Here is a 22,274-nt window from a genome sequence, read left to right as displayed (position 1 = left end):
TATGTTTAACACTGGCCAAAAAAAGTCATTCTGGTGGCATTGTCAAACCCAGCAGGATCTCCAAGTGACTCAACCTCTCAGAGTAAACCTTATAATGGAGCAAGACATTGTACACTACCAACACTACCACCACAGATCTCAAACTAGCTTGAAAGGAAATGAGAAACAATCAATTATTTCAGAATAAATCACACTGATTTACTCCCAGCCTATGGGTTCACATGCATTTGATGTTATTATATAGGTATTATTTAGATACATTATTCATCATGTACCATAGGTGCCCACTATGTGGGTGCTCCAGGGCTGAAGCCCCCACAGGAAAAAAATAGTGATTGCTCAGGTAAGCACCCACCAGCCACAGCTGTTCAGCTGCACTATCACCAAGCAGCTGGGGGAAGGCAGAGCAGCAGGTGGGCAGGGGCCTTGGGGAGGGAGTGAAGTGGGGGTGGGAAGAGGCAGGGTGAGAGCAGGGCCTATTGGAAAGGGGGCAGAGTGATGTTCCAAACAACTCCAGGGCAAACTAGAAGTTAGTGCCTAGGCCATGCACCCATATATTCTTATAATATTTACAATAGAAAAAAAAGTTTTTAATGATTTTGTACATACTGGGCCAAAAAAGTTTTTGTTTTAAATGAATCAATTTTCCTTCCAGACATTTTCATTTGGCCACCAAACAGAAATATCAATTATTCCCTCAGCTCTATTCAGGACCCGTCATCACTGGCACCAACCTTATTCACAGACTCCAAGCAAAGCCAAGGAGACTGAATGCTCCATATAGCCCAAGATCTGAGATTCAGACACATCATTAGGAGGTATTGGGAAGGCTATCCTATTCCTGTTTGTGTTGTATTTGTTAAGCAGATAAAAATAAGACTTAAGTCTGCAGGGCTGTCACTTTGGAGCTTTGCATGAGGGAGTGGAAAGGTAAAGTCTAAGTGTAGCTTTGTCCAATTATTTATCTGTTCCTTTTTGTATGAATTCATTGTGCTGTTGTAGAGCGATAGACTCTAGAGCAGTAAATGACAGGGTTAGGATCTCAGTAATAGGTACATCATGTAGGACTTTAATTTGTTGGATGAAAACTGCGATGCACTTAAATTTAGGCTTCAGCAGTTTCTTGTAGCCTTTATTTTATGTTTTAAGACAATGCTATTGTCACCTATGAATTATATATACATGCAAAAACAAGTAAGGCAAGAAAGATACTTGATCAAGTCACCACTTCTGGGAACATAACTCTTTTTTGTATCTCTGGTCTCTGCTATGTTCTTCCTCTGTGTCTTATCCACTTTCTTCTTGTCTGTCACCTTGTTTTTATCCCTTGTTCCATAACTTTGTACAGACTCAGTTTACCAAATTACCTCATCTGTGTACATACCTTCCTATTCTAACCCCAAATTAAAATATTCTAATACATAAATACAATAACTCACCCAAATAAATATGTTTTTGCTTATCCTGCTAAAACTTATTTTTATCTGTCTATTTCTGTCATTTATTCTCTGCTGTCAACCCCACTGGCTCTATCAAGTTTTTATCTTACAGTAGTTGTTATTCTCCTTACTGGTCTGTTTTTGTGGGGTTAGGTTTTTACTTGTTAGCTTGTCTTGTTGGGACAAGAAAGGGAGTGCACCTGGAATTTGACACTTTGCTTCATTTTGCTATTTACACAGATTAAGTGTTTTACAAATAAAACACACAAACCAGGTTTCATGGTTTACACAATCCTGAAGCTGTTTCAGAAATGCTGCATCAACAGAGACACAGACAAAAAGCAAACATTCCTTTATATTTTCTTCAAATACTATGTGCAATATTCATTTCTCTGAAATTATTTAGTATATATGTTTTACTAACTATTTCTTACACAGTTTTCTAACAAACGTTCATCTGACATATCAAGTTTTGGCGACTGTAAGAGGCAGATTTCGGATTTCCATGATTTTTACAGACAAACAAAAATAGGCAGGTCTCTGTCCTGTGGAGCTTGCTTCCAAATTAGCCAGGAAAAGCAAGGGATGTCAATAAAGAAAGAGTGAATGGGAGGATGGCAAGAGGAAGATTGGAACAGTGAAAGCCCACTGAGTGAGATAAGCTAAATTCTACATTGACATTACTGTTCTCCTCTCCGAAATACCTCCACTGAAACCCATGCCTCTACAGAGCTGTAAGTTGAGTGTAAGGGAGCAGAATCAGGCATTTTATTTCTTGGAACTGTGTGAATACCATTGTATGTTTCCTCCAAATATTCATTCAAATATTGAACCAAATTCACTTTCAACATAACCACACCCCTTTCCATGCTTGCCTTCTGCAGGCTTTTGTGCAAATAAGCTTTCCTGGCAGAATGACTCACAGAAAGTCAATTTTTATTGTGTATATTATCAGGTACGAGTTTGAAGCTTGCATACTTAATAAACACAGAAAGAATTGTTTTAATTCATGTGTATAATCACCAGAACCACTCATCCAATTAGTGAAAAAGACTTAAAAGAGCCAGGTAGCACAAGTGACTAAGGCAACATAGCTTGAAAAAAACATTCCTTTCCCTCAGCAGCGCTATTGCGTCTCTTTAAACAAAAACTTTATGTATCAAAATTTTGGTTCAGAGTGAGGAGTGTAACAAAGGTAGAGATCAGCAATGGAAGGCTAGCAAAATCAAGTGAGTTATGAATTTGGAATGGAACAGAAAGGCTGTATGGCACTCATGGCAAGGAAAGTTGTTTCAACTATGAGGAGAGGCAGTTGAAGAAAGGCACAGAGTTGTTGTTCTTGATAAACCCAAGATCCAGACTAAAAAACCCACATTTCACAGCTATAGCTGGTCTCTTATCTTCCAAATTCATGCAAAGCCACTCACTGTCTAATGTAGATTCCACGTAACACTGTGAAGGTGATGGGACTGGAGACCCTATTGATTAGTCCCAGTGACAAAAGAACAAATATATTTATGCAAGCCTGATAATATTTGTGTACTGTACTAAGAGTGGCTTGCCAGTTGCAGTGGTTTTGGATTTCTCCTCTAGTAATATGACCTCCCTCTAGGAACACTGTAGAATCCTGTGTCATAGGTCAAAATGAGACTTAAGGTCCTTGTACATCAAGGCCTACATAATTTCCAAATTCATCCTGATACTTGTTTGCTCCCAGAAAAGAAAAACAATTGCATTGTTTAGAAAGACTTACAGCTGGGCTTTAATGAATGACTGGTATACCAGGTATATAGATTTCTACAGCCCTACACTATTAGAATCCAGCACAGACTTCACAGTAAGTTTCACTCAAAAGATTGATGAATCAATTCAGAAAAGTTCAAATGGATATAGCCATAGTCTTTATGGCTCCAAACTCTCAGAATAAAATCCTACAGCTCCTAGGTCTATCAATAACTCAGCCTTTAAAGCAGAGATAATACAAAAGTGAGGGCACAGAGGATATGTGAATTCGGAGGGTTTAGTGTTGTGTATTCGGTTGTCGTGATAATAGAATCTTCTTGTCCCAAGGATATAACATTTAGTGTCATCCTCCATATTTAACACTTTTCTCTAGGATCTATATCTTCATTTATAAGAAAAACCCAAAGAACAAACATTTGAGGGAATACTTTGGCTCAGAGTATTGGTAACAATATAAAGGGTCTTCCATATACTCATAGAAATGTAGGGCTGGAAGGGACCTTGAGAACTCATCAGGTCCAGCCCCTGAGGTGTGGCAGGACCAAGTAAACCTAACCATCCCTGACAGGTGTTTGTCCAACTTGTTTTTAAAAACTTCCCATGATGGTGATTCCAAGACCTCCCTTGGAAGCCTGTTCCAGATTTTAACTACTCTTATAGTTAGAAAGTTTTCCCTAATATCCAACCTAAATCTCCCTTGCTGCAGATTAAGCCTCTTACTACTTCTTCTATTTCAGTGGACATGGAAAGCAATTGATCACCATTCTCTTTATAACAGCCCTTAACATATTGAAAGACTGTTATCAGGTCCCCCCTCAGTCTTCTTTTCTCAAGACTAAACGTGCTCAGATTGTTTAACCTTTCCCTAGAGGTCAGGTTTTCTAAACCTTTCATAATTTTTGTTGCTTTCCTCTGGACTCTGTCCAATTTATTCACATCTTTTGTAAACTGTGTTGCCCAGAATGGACTCAGTACTCCAGTTGGGGCCTCACCAGGGCTGAGTACAGCAGGACAATTACCTCCTATTTCTTACATACAACACTCTTGCTAACAACCCCAGAATCAGTTTTTGTAGCTGCTTCACATTAATGACTCATATTCAATTTGTGGTCCACTATAACCTCCACAGATCCTTTTCAGTAGTACTATCACCTAGACAGTTATTCCCCATTTTGTAGTTATGCATTTGATTTTTCCTTCATAAGTGAAATACTTTGCACTTGTCTTTATTGACGTTTACCTTGTTGAATTCAGAACTATTATTCAATTTGTCAAAGTCATTTTGAAGTTTAAACCTGTTCTCCAAAGTTCTTGCACCCCCTCCCAGCTTGCTATCATCTGCAAATTTTATAAGCATACTCTCTACTCTATTATCCAAGTCATTAGCATGCAGCTAGTTTAAATCAATCCTTTGTTGGTAGTGACTGAGAGCTGGATCCAAAGCCCATTCAAGTCCATTGGCTTCAAAGGGTTTTGGATCAGGCTTTGAAATCATAAATATCTGGCATCTGTCCAAAGGCCGACATGGAATGTGTTGCTGGTCTTGGACGCCACCTAGTTCCTAGGGCCAGTGGTTACAATAGATTGAAATGGTGGGGAGAGAGCTCCCTGTGCCAGCCCAGAAGAAAGATGCAGTGAGGGAGGAAGCTCTGCTTATTCAAGCCAGGAGAGCAGTCCTCCTCTATTTATTCTTGGTTTAGCACCTGTGAAGAGACCAGGAGTTAAATCCTGACCCCGCTGAATCTATGGGAATTTTGCCATTGACTTCAATGGGACCTGCGTGTCACCCTATTTGTCTTCATCACAACATCTGGAACTGAAGGGCACTTTTATTGGCCATCCATGGATATGAAGAGGAAACTACTTATTCACCTTTATTCACTTCCTCTATGTTATTGAGGCACATAGGCTGGGCAGTGTGGGTAAGTATGCACTGCCAGTGGGGTGCTATGTCTGCTCTGGAGATGTACAAGGGATTACAGTCTCCCCAACACTCAATCCAGATAGTTCGACTAGCACTAAATCCATTTGAAATTTAAAGATCAACAAATGTCGTATTCATGCTGCAGAAAAAAGTCCCTCTGACTGTGAAGAGTTACAAAGGGATTTCACAAAACTGGGTGACTGGGCAACAAAATGGCACATGAAATTCAGTGTTGATAAATGCAAAGTGATGCACATTGGAAAACATAATCCCAACTATATATATAAAACGATGGGGTTTAAATTAGCTGTTACTACTTAAGAAAGAGATTTTGGAGTCGTGGATACATCCAGTCAATGTGCAGCAGCAGTCAAAAAAGCTAACAGAATGTTGGGAATCATTAGGAAAGGGTTAGATAATAAGACAGAAAATATCATAATGCCTCTATAAAAATCCAAGGTACACCCACATCTTGAATACTGCACCCAACTCAAAAAAGACACATTGCGATTGAAAAAGGTAACAAAATGATGAGGGGTATGGAATAGGTTCTATATGAGGAGAGATTAATAAGACTGGGACTTTTTAGCTTGAAAAAGAGACGACTAAGGGGGATCTGATAGAGGTCTATAAAATCATGAGTGGTGTGGATAAAGTAAATAAGGAAGTGTTATTTACACCTTCTCGTAACACAAGAATTAGGAATCACCAATGAAATTAATAGGCAGCAGGTTTAAAACAAATGAAGTAATGCACAGTCAACCTGCAGAACTCTTTGCCAGAGGATGTGAAGGCCAAGACTATAACAGGGTTCAAAAAAGAACTAGATAAGTTAATGGAGAATAGGTCCATCAATGGCTATTAGCCAAGTTGAGCAGGGATGATGTTCATAGCCTCTGTTTGCCAGAAGCTGGGAATGGGAGGCAGGAGATGGATCACTTGATGATTGCCTCTTCTGTTCATTCTCTCTGAAGCATCTGGCATTGGCCACTATCAGAAGATAGGATACTGGGCTAGATGGACTTCTGGTGTGACCCAGTATGGTTGTTTTTTTATGTTCTTATGTTCTCTGTCTTGCTAATACAGATGGAAATTGTAGCATCAAGGAAGTGTATACTTCCCCCATATACTTTAATGGGTGATAATATTAAAATTTATCTGTAACCAGTTATATGACATTACCTAGAGTTAGATGAAAAATTGTGGAAAAGAATTTTAATGAAAAATCTGTCAAAATTTCATTTTTTCCCCACCAGCTCTACATTGCAGCCCATAGAGCTAGTTTCAGCATTTTATTTTACTTAGGAATAATGCAGGAAATCTATATGCCTGTATGGTGTAAAATATTAGCTTAAGCAGTTTGCAGATGGCAGAAGTTAGCATAAGGCTTTGAGGCCTATGACCTTTGATAAATGGTCCAACAGTTACCCTGAACTTTGGGGAACTGGGAATAGCATGCTCAAGGGCAAATTTTGTGCGTAACAATACCAGGTAACCACAAAAAAATGAGCTGATACTGGGCTTGGATATTTTAGGATAAAATGTTGGCAAAGGCTTAACTATGAACTTGCCTTGGCAACAATTGATGTATATGATAAATAGTTGAAATTATTAATATACTAACCTATAAAATAAAGATACCCCAACATTAGTAGGGTGAAGAAGTTAGATACGGACAAGAGAGGCTAGGCATTTGAATGAATATTCATGACAGAACCTAAGCCCTATAATAGGCCAGACCACCATGTAAGAGAGAGTTCTGACCATTGGACTCATTTGGCATGCCAGGGACAGGGCTGGACCTTTGTCTCTTACCATTAGATCCCCAAGGAAGGGTGTGAGTATACAAGCATAAGTGTGAGTAATTTTACAAGATGTCACCTTAACTATGTTTTTGCTATCTTTGTGTGTGTTTTGGAGCTTTCCTAGCTTTACTAGTTGTGCTAATAAAAGTGGTGAAAGCTTTCCTTTGCCCTCAATGTGAGTGTCTCTGTTGTGCACAACAGGTTTCCCAACCAGTTATTGAACTTAATAATGTTGATTCTGTTGTGCCTGATTCTGGGACTAGAAACCTACAATCCCCCAACTCTTTAAATCAAAATTAATTGGAAATCAATAATAATGAATAACCATTAAAGAATTGGGTTACAACATTAACCAAGCCACTGTGCATCACCTCACCAAAATACCTACATTATGTGCTTGTCCAGGAGGATTGGATAGAACCATTTATCAAAACTACATTTTTTGCAAAACAACCCTTACCTTGGTATTTTTCACCATATTTTAAGTCAGCATCTTTCATTTATCAAACATAGTTTTTTTCTTATTGAAACCCAGAGTTTTAAAAAATAAATTCTAAAAATTTAGTAAAATTATTGCATAAAATGTTGCAAAAAAACAGAAAATGGGACCATTTCAGACCCTGTAAAACAGAAGCAATATTGAAACTTTGAAATGTTTTGCAAAATCACTTTTTCTATCAGCTCTAGATAAGATGCAGATAGACAATTTGGATTCCCAATGGACAGTGAATTATTACAAGCTTAATCTATAGAGTGATTGATTTTGAACAAATATTTCCTAAACCTCTGAGGCTAAGCCTCCCCAAGCATGTCCAGAGATGGAATCCCACTCTAAGCCTGCAAACTTCTTTAGCCATGTCTTTACTTTCTGTAAACATCCCTTGTCTTGATATCCCTTCTGCAAACATCCCATTTGATAGGTTTCAGAGTAGCAGTCGTGTTAGTCTGTATTCGCAAAAAGAAAAGGAGTACTTGTGGCACCTTAGAGACTAACAAATTTATTAGAGCATAAGCTTTCGTGAGCTACAGCTCACTTCATCGGATGCATCCGATGAAGTGAGCTGTAGCTCATGAAAGCTTATGCTCTAATAAATTTGTTAGTTAGTCTCTAAGGTGCCACAAGTACTCCTTTTCTTTTTATCCCATTTGATGTAGCCCAACAAGTCTCAGCCTGACATCTTTTAAATTTCGTGTAAGTAGCTGCACTCTGTACTGCTCTAACCAGAAAAGAAGATAGATCTATAGGTTCCAATGCATAGAGCCTTAGAGGAAGAACATATGTAACTTGGCCACTGTCTCTATGCAAAAGAATAAATGGACAAAAATCTGACATCAGGAATCATAACATTCAAAAACTGGTAGGAGAACACTTCACCCTCTGTGGGCACTCAGTAAAAGATCAAAGGGTGGCAATTTTGCAACAGAAAAGCTTCAAAAACAGACTCCAAAGAGAAACTGCTGAGCTTGAATTCATATGCAAACTAGATACCATTAACTTGGGTTTGAATAGAGACTGGGAGTGGCTGGGTCATTACACATATTGAATCTATTTCCCTATGGTAAATATCCTCACACCTTCTTGTCGACTGTCTAAATGGGCCATCTTGATTATCACTACAAAAGTTTTTTCTGCTGATAATAGCTCATCTTAATTAATTAGACTCTTACAGTTTGTACGGCAACTTCCACCTTCTCTGTGTGTGTGTATATATAACTAACACAGCTGCTACTCTAAATATGTTAAGAGGGTCTGTTACCCAGGGTTCCTTCAAGCCAAAGCTCTTGCTAACTTTTACTCTGTGTGAGGTGGTGTCAGGAAACAAATCAGGGGAGAGACACGGCTGTCCGACCGATAGATTGCTGGCACAAACAGGACAACACAAAAGTGCTTTCACTTAAAGCTAAATTTTACTTAGTCTCAAGAACTTACACACATCCACAAAAGTTTAGTAAAACACCCCCAACCCTCAATAATTACCGAAGCTGAGCATGGTTCTTGAGTGGCACAACGGCAGCTGGTGGGGAACACAAGATGCATCCGGATGGAGAGAGTCCCGTCCTAAAACTTTCCCTCTTATTTATACATTAGTAATACAATGATATGTCACTTAAAGAAACCTTGTTAAGCAAGCAGTTTCAATGGTCAAGCAAGAGGTTTCCTTCTGATTGGCAGCTTTTAGCAATAGCGGTTTCAGGCACTTTACTGGTTTGCCAAGTCTCTTCATACAGGTTCTGTGGTTAAGGGACTCCCAGTGAAAATGCAGAAAGAGAACAGAGAGGCACAGAGCCTTGGGATATATCAGGACTACTGGTGCTTCATAAAAATTGTTATTAATAGTTTAACTGCAACATATAAACCAGAAAGCACAAAAAACATTTAGTTTTGGTAGGTCCTATACAATAATTTTTTAGTTTAAATATTACATACATATGGATGCACATTCGCCTATCAGATATTTAGAATCCAGAGGACTTTTACCGTGGAGCAAACTTTAGACCCTAAAATATCGATGGCATCTCTTTAAGTGTTCAATTTTAATTCTTACACTGAAGGCAAGGCTGTGGAGGTAGGAAATCAACCATTTAGTTAATAGCAAAATGAGAAACATTTTTAATAATAGACACATATAACAAAATAGATGATATATCTCTCCGATTTATGGGCTGCATATGTAATTATAGCACCATCGTAAATGTTACTCACAGAGCAATGCAATACATTTGTTTATCTGTGCTCCCAGATTAAGAAAGTAATGTTGTCAACTAACCATGTGAGGGCATTGCAGATTCCAGATTAATTACCATCTGTATGGGACAGATGTTAAATCCTCAATTTCACAGCAAGGCATATATAGCTTATTTCCCATAGAGCATTTCTTTGTCTGATCAATAAAATGTATCAGCCTAGCTCTTCATCTTGCCATAGAGGTCAGAGAAATGACAGAGGTACATCTGTTTTTGTGTCAAGTAAAGGCTGAGGAAATTAATCTAATCCAGGCAGATAAACACCCCAGCTACAAGCATCCTTCAATCTTCCGCTAGGCTACTTATGATGATTAAGTTTTAAGCATTTGGAGATTTGTAAGCGTTGGCACAGTTAAAAACTTTTTACGGATTCCCCAACTAGAATTGGTCTCAGTAACTTAAATGTGCAGAACCTTATTCGCCTCTCAGTTAGGCTAGTGAATCCCAATGTATTCAACTGCAGCCAATGGGTAGTTCCACAGCAGATTCTAACTAATAATATTTCATCACAGGCTAAACTATTAATGGTTATATTTGTTGTATGGACTAAGAAGGGGAATAATGAATCTGGTTATTATGTTAATGACCAGATACTATGAAGATGAATGCCTTTGATAATAAATAATGTGCTAAATGCTTAACTCCAGTGAAGTTAATGTGGAAATTGAAGACGAGGGGTGAAGTGACCTTCCCAAAAAACACAGGGATCCAGTGACAGAGACATATGAGAGCAAACTACTCTGGGTTGTGTTTCACGTTTTTACATGAGCATCTAAAGGGTGTAGAAAACAAACTGTATGATATTCTATACCATTTGTTTAGGAAATAGTATGTGATCAGATAATAAAAGACTATGATGCATTAAGGGGAAGAGTTAAGGTTGCAAGTGTAAATTTAACTTGCATATTTCCTGCTTTGCCATTCTGTCTCTGTGGCCCCATTGCATTTCAAGGTGTAATCCAGACCAGTAAGGGGCCGTGCAGCCTTGGGTGCCTCACAATGCCTTTTTGTGGTAGCTCCTACATGGGCTGCTCACAAACAGCCTGCCAGCATGCAAGCCACACCCTGTGTGTCTGTGTATGGCCATAGACCTGGTTCAGTAAATCTGATCCAAGCAGCCTATTAGCAAACATCAGCCATACTCTGGCTCCTGCCGGCCTTGGTTATTACTTGCAGGGTGACCCCAACTCATTCCCAGACCCAGATTCTACCCCCAAAATGTGTGTTCTGTACTGTTTAGCCCTTTCCTGGACAGTTCAGATATTTTAGGTCCATTGTCACAGTGACAGAACAATATACAACAACTTGCCATCTTAAATGGAGTTACCCACACAGTCACAACACTGGGTTAATTAAAGAACCAAAAAAAAAAGTTTATTTAAGTATACAGAGATAGTTTTTAACCGAGTACAAGTAATGAGGCATTAAAGTCAGAAATGGTTACAAGAAAAATAAAGATAAAACAGTTTCTAAACTTAACAAACTAGACATGGTTTTAAGTGAAATCCCTTCCCACATGTTTTCAGTGCATTATTGACCACATTCGCAGCCAAAAGTCCAATGGCTGTTTCTTTTGTATTCTTAGGTGAAAAGACAGAGATAGGAAGGGAGACTGGAGTGATTTTGTCCCTCACGTTTATAGTTCATTCTCCCTTTGAAAATAATTTTCCTGAATGTTTTCTGAATGTTTTCTGAAACCTGAAATTTTCCTGAATGTGACCCCTAGTTAAAGTCTTTCTAGCTGAGAGCAAGGAAACATGGAATAGGGTGGGGAGAGGTGTTATGCTATTGCTTTCCACCTCTGTTTGCTAAGATGCAGAGCTGTGTGTCTCTTGCCTTCCCCCTATTCCATGCCAAAAGATTGGCCACTTGATAAGTGATGGCCCATCATCAGCTTTGATGATACCTGGCTAGGGGTATCTGCTGGTCCTTTGTTTATGAGAAACAGGTTTACCCAAACTTCCCAAACTTGTTAGATAAACACATTTCAGTCATCATTTTAAATTAGGTTCATAACTTTGCTTATAATGTTGCTACATGCATTTCACCATGATATTACTGACAAACAAGTGATTAGTTTTTAAATGATACCTTACAAGGCACATGTTGTACAAAGATTATTACAGTAGTGTGTAAGGTGTGAATACTGGGTTGCATTCCGTCACAGCCCCTCATTACTATGGTATCAGTGCAGCTGATTATTAATGGATTTTCTCTCGAAACACTCCTGTGAGATTCAGAAATGTTATCCCTATTTTAAAGATGTGGAACTAAGGAACAAAGTAGATTATATAACTTGCCTAATGTCACAGGGAAAGAACTAGACACAGGTCTTCCAAGTCCTCATCTGGTGATTTAAAAATTAGAAAGAAGCATGGTCTGGTGGTTGTGTTGTTTTTTATGTAGAATATGGCATTACAGTAACTCCGCACTTAACGTCCTCCTGTTTAACGTTGTTACGTCGCTGCTCAATTTAGGAACATGCTCCTTTAAAGTTGTGCAATGCTCCCTTATAACATTGTTTGCCTGCCTGCTCTGTACACTGCATGCAAGATTTTGTGGAAGGGAGCATTGCACAAGTTCCTCTTCTCCACCTCCTCCCCCTCCCTCCCAGTACTTCGCGCTTGGGACTTGGGATTCATTAATGATCTGGAGGATGGTGTGGATTGCACCCTCAGCAAGTTTGCAGCTGACACTAAACTGGGAGGAGAGGTAGATACACGGGAGGGTAGGGATAGGATACAGAGGGACCCAGACAAATTAGAGGATTGGGCCAAAAGAAATCTGATGAGGTTCAACAAGGACAAGTGCAGAGTCCTGCACTTAGGACGGAAGAATCCCATGCACCGCTACAGACTAGGGACTGAATGGCTAGACAGCAGTTCTGCAGAAAAGGACCTAGGGGTTACAGTGGATGAGAAGCTGGATATGAGTCAACAGTGTGCCCTTGTTGCCAAGAAGGCCAATGGCATTTTGGGATGTATAAGTAGGGACATTGCCAGCAGATTGAGGAACGTGATCATTCCCCTCTATTCGACATTGGTGAGGTCTCATTAGGAGTACTGTGTCCAGTTTTGGGCCGCACAAGAAGGATGTGGAAAAATTGGAAAAAGTCCAGCGGAGGGCTACAAAAATGATTAGGGGACTGGAACACATGACTTATGAGGTGAGGCTGAGGGAACTGGGATTGTTTAGTCTGCAGAAGAAAAGAATGAGGGGGGATTTGATAGTTGCTTTCAGCTACCTGAAAGAAGGTTCCAAAGAGGATGGATCTAGACTGTTCTCAGTGGTAGCAGATGACAGAACAAGGAGTAATGGTCTCAAGTTGCAGTGGGAGGTTTAGGTTGGATATTAGGGAAAACTTTTTCACTAGGAAGGTGGTAAAACACTGGAATGCGTTACCTAGGGAGGTGGTGGAATCTCCTTCCTTAGAAGTTTTTAAGGTCAGGCTTGACAAAGCCTTGGCAGGGATGATTTAGTTGGGGATTGGTCGTGCTTTGAGCAGGGGTTGGACTAGATGACCTCCTGAGGTCGCTTCCAACCCTGATATTCTATGATTTTATGACTTTCTGGGAGGGAGGGGGAGGAGCAGGGAAGCACTGCGTGTCCACTCCTCCCCCTCCTTCCCAGAAAGTCCTAATCCCTGCTGCCAGACAGCTGTTTGGAGGTGAAGTGCTGGGAGGGAGAGGGAAGAGCGGGGAAGCACCACATCTCTGCTCCTTCCCCTCCCTTCCAGAAAGTCCTGTTTGGCAGTGCTTAGGACTTTTGGGGGGCGGGGAAGGAGCAGGGATGTGGCGTGCTTCAGAGAGAAGGTGGAGTGGGGGCGAGAAGAGGTGGGCCTGGAGTGGAGCGGGGATGGGAAGAGGCAGGCCTGAAGCATCCCCCAGCAAAGTCGGTGCCTGTTCTTCTCCAGGTAAGCTGCCACTGCTGCTGTGAAGGTGCTTCCTAGCATCCTTGCCTGTAGCGGGCTGTGCCTGTGTGCGGTAAGCCAGGGGCACTTCCCAACCACAGTACAGTACTGTACAATACATAATGCCTTTTGTCTGCCCCCCCAAAATTTCCTTGGAAGCTAGTCCCCCACATTTACATTAAATCTTATGGGAAAGTTGCATTCATTTAACATCGTTTCACTTAAAGTTGCATTTTTCAGGAACATAACTACAACGTTAAGTGAGGAGTTACTGTATAATGGTTGTGATCAGAGCATAGTATATCCTTTCAGAAGGGTGATATTGTCACTAGTAGGTGTTGCATCACCTACTTAGGAGCAGTTCTCTTGGTGAGTGGAAACATGGTTTATGCATCACTTAACCCCTTGAGGAACGTGAAAAATACCCTCATCCTCTCAACTGTGTCCTGTAGGAAGCTTCCCCCACACAAATACCATCAGTGTCCTCAGAATCTAAGCTTTTATTTGACAAAACCAAATGAAACCAAAACAGAAACTTATCGTTGTGACAATAACATTTCAAATTGGAACCGAGTATAAAGTGGTGCAGTGTTAGCTTCCTGAGTCTGCCAACAGTGTCAATGTCTCTGCTGCTGCCCAAGGCTTACCCAAGCTGCAGCAGGATGAAAACTGCTATTTGGGATCTGCAGTCAGTTGTTGTCTGAGTGTGTGTTCTCTCTTTCTACTGCAGTGAGTAGCAATCAAACTGACAAGAATTAAGTCAGTTTCACACTACTGCTGCTGCTTAAGAAAGCTAGCAGGAGGAGCAGAAGTGGGCACTGGAGCTATTCTGTAGGGAAGAGGGCTCAAAAACAAGGTTGGGGAAGTGGAAGAATAACAGAGACAGATACATACCTCTGACAAGCAGCCAGCGAGCCTGGGAGGGGAGATGCACCAGGTTTTTCCCTCTGACTCAGCCACTGTGGCTCCTATGAGGAAGCCCATGATGCACAACAGTGGGTCAGCTACAGGAGAAATCACATGAATCATGGGAAACAATATGGTCAGGAAGCTGGGCCCATGGGGGATAATGAACTACAACTACCATGAGATATCGCAATGACTCAGGTGGATATAGAGATTAGTGTCCAGGTGACAGACATCAAACCAAAAAAAAAAAAAATCTACTTGGCTTTCCCAATATAAAATTCCAGAAAAATACATTTATTTCCTGTGGAAAAATATTTTTTAGACAAAGTCCCATTTTACAATGAGATATTCCATTCAAATGTTTTTACCCTTGGCACACTTATATTATAGAACTTATTTATATTATATTATAGAACTTATATTCTCCCTCTGCAAAAGCACAAGAGCCCCCCACTTGAGATAAAGGAGAATCTTTTTTTAATTTTTAGAGATTAACTCACTGTTACAGTTCATTTAGAACAAGGCAGGGGTACATACCTAGACTGGCCAGCTCTTCACAAAGCTTGAGTGGTCATGTGGGTAAGGCATTAGATTGGGACTCAGTAGAGTTGGGGTCAATTCCAAGCTATACCACGCGCTTGTTGTCTGAGTTTGGACAGGTTGCTTAATTTTATTGTGCCTGGGCCCATTTCTAAATCTGGGATAATACTTCCTTTGCCTATTTAGATAGTAAAGTCGAACTGGACCTACAAATTTACCTTAAGTGTAAACTCAACTGTAAAAAGTAAGAGTTCATAAGATGTCACAATAACTTATAACAATAAATATTGATGGGAAAAGGAGCAAAAGGGAGACATGCTAGTTGATTTAGTAGACATAAAAAAGGCCTACTAATATAATTCAAGAACCGTGTTAAAATTATGCCGGGTAAACAAGAAAATTGATAGGTTTCAGAGTAGCAGCCGTGTTAGTCTGTATTCGCAAAAAGAAAAGGAGTACTTGTGGCACCATAGAGACTAACAAATTTATTTGAGCATAAGCTTTCATGAGCTACAGCTCACTTCATCGGATGCATTTGGTGGAAAATACAGAGCGGAGATTTATATACACACACAGAGAACATGAAACAATGGGTTTTATCATACACACTGTAAGGAGAGTGATCACTTAAAATGAGCCATCACCAGCAGCAGGGCGGGGAGGGAGGAAAACCTTTTATGGTGACAAGCATGGTGACTCTTAACCCAGCAGAAGAATCTGTCCTATCTCGGGGCCTCTCCTTTTGCCCCTCCACCCCCACGAACATGATATAGTTCTGTGGTGACCTAGAATCCTATTTTCGACGTCTCCGACTCAAGGAATATTTCCAACACACCTCTGACCAACATATTAACCCACAGAGACCTTCCTATCAACACAACAAAAAGAAGGATTCTGCGTGGACTCCTCCTGAAAGTAGAAACAACAGACTGAACTTCTACATAGAGTGCTTCCACCGACGTGCACGAGCTGAAATTGTGGAAAAGCAGCATCACTTGCCCCATAACCTCAGCCGTGCAGAACACAATGCCATCCACAGCCTCAGAAACAACTCTGACATCATAATCAAAAGGCTGACAAAGGAGCTGCTGTCATCATCATGAATAGGTCGGAGTATGAACAAGAGGCTACTAGGCAGCTCTCCAACACCACTTTCTACAAGCCATTACCCTCTGATCCCACTGAGAGTTACCAAAAGAAACTACAGCATTTGCTCAAGAAACTCCCTGAAAAAGCAAAAGAACAAATCCGCACAGACACACCCATAGAACCTTGACCTAGGGTATTCTATCTGCTACCCAAGATCCATAAACCTGGAAATCCTGGACGCCCCATCATCTCAGGCATTGGCACCCTGACAGCAGGATTGTCTGGCTATGTAGACTCCCTCCTCAGGCCCTACGTTACCAGCACTCCCAGCTATCTTAGAGACACCACTGACTTCCTGAGGAAACTACAATCCATCGGTGATCTTCCTAAAAACACCATCATAGCGACTATGGATGTAGAAGCCTTCTACACCAACATTCCACACAAAGATGGACTACAAGCCGTCAGGAACAGTATCCCTGATACTGTCACGGCTAACCTGGTGGCTGAACTTTGTGACTTTGTCCTCACCCATAACTATTTCACTTTTGGGGACAATGTATACCTTCAAATCAGCAGCACTGCGATGGGTACCCGCATGGCCCCACAGTATGCCAACATTTTTATGGCTGACTTAGAACAACACTTCCTCAGGTCTCGTCCCCTAATGCCCGTACTCTACTTGCGCTACACTGATGACATCTTCATCATCTGGACCCATGGAAAAGAAGCCCTTGAGGAATTCCACCCTGATTTCAACAATTTCCATCAACCTTCAACCTCAGCCTGGACCAGTCCACACAAGAGATCCACTTCCTGGACACTACGGTGCTAATAAGCGATGGTCACATAAACACCACCCTATATCGGAAACCTACTGACCACTATTCCTACCTACATGCCTCTAGCTTTCATCTAGACCATACCACACGATCCATTGTCTACAGCCAAGCTCTACGATATAACCGCATTTGCTCCAACCCCTCAGACAGAGACAAACATCTACAAGATCTCTATCATGCATTCCTACAACTACAATACCCACCTGCTGAAGTGAAGAAACAGATTGACAGAGCCAGAAGAGTACCCAGAAGTCACCTACTACAGGACAGGCCCAACAAAGAAAATAACAGAACGCCACTAGCCATCACCTTCAGCCCCCAACTAAAACCTATCCAACGCATCATCAAGGATCTACAACCCATCCTGAAGGATAACCCATCACTCTCATAGATCTTGGGAGACAGGCCATTCCTTGCTTACAGACAGTCCCCCAATCTGAAGCAAATACTCACCAGCAACCACACACCAGAACCACTAACCCAGGAACCTATCCTTGCAACAAAGCCCGTTGCCAACTCTGTCCACATATCTATTCAGGGGACACCATCATAGGGCCTAATCACATCAGCCACACTATCAGAGGCTTGTTCACCTGCGCATCTACCAATGTGATATATGCCATCATGCCAGCAATGCCCCTCTGCCATGTAAATTGGTCAAACTGGACAGTCTCTACGTAAAAGAATAAATGGACACAAATCAGACGTCAAGAATTATAACATTCAAAAACCATTTGGAGAACACTTCAATCTCTCTGGTCACTCGATTACAGACCTGAGGGTTGCTATCCTTCAACAAAAAAGCTTCAAAAACAGACTTCAACGAGAGACTGCTGAATTGGAATTAAATTTGCAAACTGGATACTATTAACTTAGGCTTGAATAGAGACTGGGAATGGATGAGTCATTACACAAAGTAAAACTATTTCCCCATGTTATTTCTCCCCCCCACCCCACCCCCCACTGTTCCTCAGGTGTTCTTGTTAACTGCTGGAAATAGCCTACCTTGCTTGTCATCATGAAAGGTTTTCCTCCCTCCCCGCCCTGCTGCTGGTGATGGCTCATCTTAAGTGATCACTCTCCTTACAGTGTGTATGATAAAACCCATTGTTTCATGTTCTCTGTGTGTGTATATAAATCTCCGCTCTGTATTTTCCACCAAATGCATCCGATGAAGTGAGCTGTAGCTCACGAAAGCTTATGCTCAAATAAATTTGTTAGTCTCTAAGGTGCCACAAGTACTCCTTTTCTTTTTAAGAAAATTGATGGGTCAGAAATTAAATCTAATTGATGAACAAAATAATGAGGGGATGGGCTACTGAGCCCATCGCTCCCTCTGTAGTTTTTAAAAGAAAAAAGCATTTGGGGCACAATAAGAAGGGAAACTGAACACAACAGTTGCTGACTGAAAGAAGGGGAAGCAAACATGGCTGCCTCCTTGGCTGCTTCCTTCGACTCCGGGATCTACTGCAACACTACTTAGCTTGTCCTGATCCGGTGAGATGTCCTGATGAGACTGGGCCAGAGAGAGGGACCCAGGTGACATCACCACTTTCACAGGCTTTAACTAAATCCCAAACACCAGCTGAGATGTGAGATTTTGTCCTCCCTCCCCTGCTACGTGTCCTTTTTTCCTTCTCTACCTTATCTCTTCTGTCTCCTATCCCTCTCCTTTTGCCTGCGGTTTAATAGGTGTCTGGCTTAGCTGGCCAAGACAGCACATTTTGCAACACTCTTGTGAGCCTGTGACCAGAGAGGCAGTTAAAAGCAATGCCCTAAATAGCCCCTTTGTAGAGAGGAGGTGTGGCCACTCCCCAAGATTGACAGGGAGGGGCAATCACAATCAACCTAGTGGGAGAAGCCATGCCCATGGCACCAGAAGCAGAGTGGCGGGACAGGAAATATAAGAGGCAGGCCATGAAGCTCACTTGGGCTGGAACTGCCAGTGGAGATAGACACTTCTCCCCTGCTGCTGGAGTGGGATACCGAGGAGGACCTCTGCTGCCCTGAGGACTCACCCGAGTTTCTAGAGCTGCCAGCCACTCCAGACACCAAGGAGCTGCTGGGACTATCATTGGCCATATATCCTGGGAAGATGGAGGACAACCCCAGGATCCAGGTACAACCCAAGGGGAACCTAGGAAGAAGCCTAGGGACAGCCAGCCAATTATAGTACAGCTGAATTTCTGCCTGAATCCAAGTCAGTGTGTTGCAGCCGGATCCCCACTGATCCAGTGGCGGAACACTCCACCACTGTTAGGGCCCTGGGCTGGGACCTGGTGCAGTAGGGAGGGCTCAGATCCCCCTATCTCCCCTGCTGCCAACCTCACCCATGGGGTGGCATCTTCCCTTCACTTTAGGCCAGAAGGCCTGCATTGATCTGCCATCTGCCAGAGCCTCCTTGACTCTTTGGTTCTCTGCCTGAGGGCCTGAGCCTTAGATTGAGGGGTGTTCCATGCTGCTGCGGTGCCTGCACTTCCGAGACAACTCCTGCATTTTTGTTCACCAACCGCCATTTTAGGGGCATGACAGAGAGGAGGCGTGACTGCCATCTGAGACTGACAGGGAGGGGTGGTCACATTTGCCTACACCGATGCTAGTCCAAGGTCTCAGAGTGGCTGATTAGACCCAGTGTTGTGCCAGGGTTTTTCAAGCAGTCAGGTTGCAGGTAAGAGTAAACACCAGAGACAGAAGCCTCATGTTCTATCTTTGCTGCTCTTTTCCCTCCCCTTTGTCTAGGAAACAGTATCAAATGTTAACAACAACAGCAGTTCCAGCCCATCACAACTAACTTTCTCTTTTCCCCAAAAAGGATAGTTGCCACTATGAAAGGTTTCCCCCAGGAACTGGGGTATCACTGAGCCCTTTGACTCACCAGCCTGGGCTCCCTCTCAGCACTGTGCTGCTGTGAACCACTTGCAGTCCTACACTTCCACCAGCATTAACACAGGTAGGGATACACCCAGCTGCAGTTACCTGCAAACTTTGGGCAGCCACTGCATGAACCAACAGTAGAGGGGCTACAGCCAAGATAACCCCAGCTCCCCAGGCACACACCCCCACTGGAGTATAAACCCAAAAACGATACCATCTTGCATTGCACAGGGATGTGTATAACGTAAGCTCATAAATAGTTTGCCCCTCCCTCAATGTGGAGAGGAATATAAAACAAACTTGTGTTAACCAAGTTGAGATTTTTCTCAGACACTTCACTTAAAGGCACACTGGTTTAGATAAAGCAAAAAACAAGTTTATTAATTACAAAACATAGATGTAAGTGATTATAAGTGATTGCAAACAGATCAAAGCAGATTACCTAGTAAATAAACAAAATCACAAACTAAGCCTAAAATACTAGAAAGATTGAATATGAATTAGCAATTTCTCACCCTGGCTGATGATACAAGTAGTCCACCAGGTTTCCATACACAGCTTAGAAATCCCTTTAGCCTGGGACCAGCACTTCCCCCAGTTTGGTCTTTGTTTCTCAGGTGTTTCCAGAGGTGTCCTTGTGTGGGGACTGAGGCCCCTACATGATGTCACACCCCACCTTGTATAGCTTTAACATATGGCGGGAACCCTTCATTCCAAAAACAGTTCCCAGACAGTTTGTGGAAAAATACAGGTATCAAAATGGGGTTCAGTGTCATATGATCTGGTCATATGCCCTTGCTGAGTCATAGCAGATGTTACTTACAGGCTGTCTGGAATGCTCTCAGGAAGGCTCAGCAGGTGGGGGATAAGCTTCTTCTAAGGTCTGTTGTTTCCCCTGATGGCCCATTACCTTGAATAGGCCCTTCACAAGCAGCTATCTAGACTAGAAGGATCTTGCCTAGTGGGTGTTACCCAGGTGTAAGTACATTTGAAATACAGACACATAGTCAATATTGATAACTTTAGATACAAAAATGGTATACGTATACAACTAGAATAATCATTCAGCAAATAGTACCTTTTCCAATGACACCTCCTATGACCCATCTTGTACAAAATGCATCATAATCATATCATAATTACCTCATAAACATACAACTATGAAGAATAGGGACTGCAGTGTCACAACCACCATCTAAGAGCTTGTCAAACAAAGGGTTATTTTCTTCTAAATAATTTCTACAGCTAAAGGGAAAGGGAACAAGGGATTCTGTTAAAATTAAAGCCTTACTTAATACTTTACATTTCTTTAAATTCATACTTTAAATGCTTAACTATTTTTTTTCTTTTCTGTATCATTAAGGAAAGGTTTAAAAGGATTTTTAATAAAGTGTTTGCCATGGTATTAAGAAATCTTAAAAGTCTTTAATATTGGGCAGTTTCAGGGTCATGTTAATATCTTTGACTCTTTAGACCTATATACTCCATCTAAATTAATACAACAGGACTCTAGCTACTACTGTAATGCAAATAATAATTGGTTATGACATGTTTAGCCATATGTATATATTTGCAATGATATTATTTGTTGTTCTGATACACAATATGAGGGAGATAGAGTAAGTGATTCAAGGGCTTTACCATTCCTCGTGTGCCCTGCCTTTTTTTTTTTTTTTTTTTTTTTTTTAAATATGGATGAAATGCATCTGGAAGACGTTCCTAAGTTCTTCCCTTACACTTTCCACCAGCTCTTCCTATGTCACCCAGCTGCCTGTCTCCACATGTTATGACATCTTCTCATTGTAATATTTCTATTGTGCTTTGCCTCAGAGGTAGAGAAATGACTCATAACATTAAACTGCATTTTAGTTTAATAAAATGCTACATTGCACTAGAATACTAGCTGGATGGTTTGTAGCACATAACGCGACAACACAGATACTGAAACAGCAAAAGTATAATTTCAAGATGATATGTTTTTGCCAAGTGTATAAACATCAGACAGATACCTATAATCATAGGTAATGAAATCCTGTGGGTACCTTGTCAGCAGGTTTACGAATGTAATAATATGATTATCCACTAAGGGGCACCAAGGTGCTATGTTTAAAACTGTCCTGAGAGTTCTTTTCAGAGTTTAAAACTTCTGAAGTTTCCAGACAAAAACTTCCTCTCCCCAAGACACCAGTCCCAAGATTCAGTAAAATCCTGGCCTATAATACTCCCTTAGAGTCAGAGGCCTATGCAATATACATTTAATTAATTCACTCTCGTTTACCACAGTGCTGATCACAGTGACAAATATGATACTTAAATCACTCAAGGGTGTGGCCTCTTTACAAGACAATAGCCAAATCCTAAACAAAGAAACTGAGCCCAAAAAATAAGCTTTGAGAACAAAGGCGAAGGAGCTTCATAGGCCAGAATATGTTTGTTACCAAACGAACATTAAAC

At 41.3% G+C, this 22,274-nt stretch overlaps 1 long non-coding RNA gene across 1 annotated transcript; it reads left to right on the top strand.

The window, feature by feature from the left end:
- Positions 1-428: 428 nt before the first annotated feature.
- LOC122457835 lies at positions 429-13,694 on the top strand. Its single transcript, XR_006277510.1, has 3 exons — positions 429-463; positions 11,268-11,273; positions 13,469-13,694. It is a non-coding gene; the product is annotated as an uncharacterized LOC122457835 (long non-coding RNA).
- Positions 13,695-22,274: the final 8,580 nt, after the last annotated feature.

The sequence above is a fragment of the Dermochelys coriacea genome, chromosome 1, assembly GCF_009764565.3.
Source record: "Dermochelys coriacea isolate rDerCor1 chromosome 1, rDerCor1.pri.v4, whole genome shotgun sequence".
NCBI classification, from domain to species: domain Eukaryota; kingdom Metazoa; phylum Chordata; order Testudines; family Dermochelyidae; genus Dermochelys; species Dermochelys coriacea.
Note: the sequence above shows the minus strand (reverse complement) of the source record. Positions and strands in the feature narration are given on the sequence as shown.